This window comes from Condylostylus longicornis, unplaced genomic scaffold, assembly GCF_029603195.1.
Source record: "Condylostylus longicornis isolate FDR11 unplaced genomic scaffold, ASM2960319v2 ptg000004l, whole genome shotgun sequence".
NCBI lineage: Eukaryota > Metazoa > Arthropoda > Insecta > Diptera > Dolichopodidae > Condylostylus > Condylostylus longicornis.
Genome location: NW_026577973.1, coordinates 14375700 through 14377534, shown reverse-complemented (window position 1 = coordinate 14377534; position 1835 = coordinate 14375700).

Genomic DNA, 1835 nt, shown 5'->3' with positions numbered 1-1835 from the left:
TTGTAGATTCAAAATTTATGTATTGTATAACAGATAAAAATATTTGTTTCATTCATTTTCATTTAATTGAGTATATTTGTCTCTATTTTTTTAATTTATTGCTTTTGTTGGCAAACTTTTTCTCTTTTTTCTCCCACTTTAATAACGGATAACAGAAATGGATAAAATTAACAGAAGAATCTTAAAGTAAATAAATTGAAAGGGGAAATATTTGTTACGATTATGAAGATCAAAATAAAGAATCTGAAAAATAAAGAATACGTCTATTTAAGAATTTTGTTCATAATATAATAACAAAGGATAGCAAAACTAGAGTAGAAACCGATTGTTTGGCTGACATAATTTTCAGTAAAATTATTATTGAGAGTAAAAATCGACTCTTAAACCGACAACTTATTTTTCTGGTACATACATTAAGCTTTATATGACTGTGCATTAGAAAGCAGTCTCAAATCCTATAAATACCTTTTCGCAGAGTTATTCGATTAAAATCCAAATAAAATACAAAATTCTTGTGAAATCATATGCATAATTCGACAAAGAGAATGTAAAATCTTTATTCTGTATTATCAAGAACTTTTTTTAGTTTTTCTTCTTTTTTTGTTCTTTTGCACAACATATTATAATTGCAAATAATCAACAAATTTGAATAATGAACGCAATATAAGCCACGGTCTTAGGGACATTAGAATTCTATTTTTCACAAGTACACACATACACATTTAGGTAGGTCATAGAGTGAAGAAAGCTAATAATTATTAGTGTGAAAGATTTTTAAAAGTTTTGTTTAATGTGAAACTATGTATTATATTGGAAAAACTGTAAGAATAACAATGATAACATTTTTTTTTTTTGGATTTTAATTAAAAATTTCAATTTCATTTTCTCTTTACACTTATACACATGTAAATATATATAAGTATTGATAATTTCATAAATATGAGAGAAAATAAAGTAAAAGTAATAAAATTTTTATTTAATTTATTTTCAATGAACATAGCGTTCAAGTTAAAAAAAATTTAAACCACATTACCTTTGAAACATTGAACAGAAACTCTTTTATATTTCAAATGTCTTTTTTAAAATTTATAAAACGCTGGTACAATCTATTAAAATGTTGAGAAGGAAAAATTTAAGTCCCATATTCTAGTTTGTCATAACAATAATTAAGGCAAATGACAGAATTCGGTTTGCAGGCAATTATAGTATTGGTCAACCAGTAAAAATAAGTCAACTTCGGTATATCCTCGGTAGTATAGTGGTCAGTTTCCCTCCTTGTTAACTTCAATTTATACACTCCATATGCAAAATAATGCAATTCTCTAAACGTGATATTTTTTTCGAGCTTAATAGAGAAAAACACGAATGATGGAACCCGCAAAGAAGGAACTTTTAAAAAAAAAGTTAGTTACTTCCAGTTCTGTTGCGTGTTACACAATTTATTTTTAAATATTTTCAGTTGGCAGCCATACATATACTTTCTTATGTATATGTATATTTTGTTTACTTCTTTTGATTTCATTATAATATTCTACAATAAATACTACATATAAATAAAAAATTAATTTTCATAAAAAATAAGTATTAATTATACAAAAAAATCATAAACGAAAAATTTTGTTAATAATGATCAAAATTATACTCTATAGACACTGCTACAAACAACAGCCAGTAACTACAAAAACAAAATCTAAAATATGTTTATATGTTATTAATTAAATGTCATTATTATAGAAAGAAAAAAAAGTCATAACTATAAAATTTATTTATATTTTACCATTTTATTGTCATTACTATTATTTACTAATAAAACATTTATTACTTTCTAATGGCAT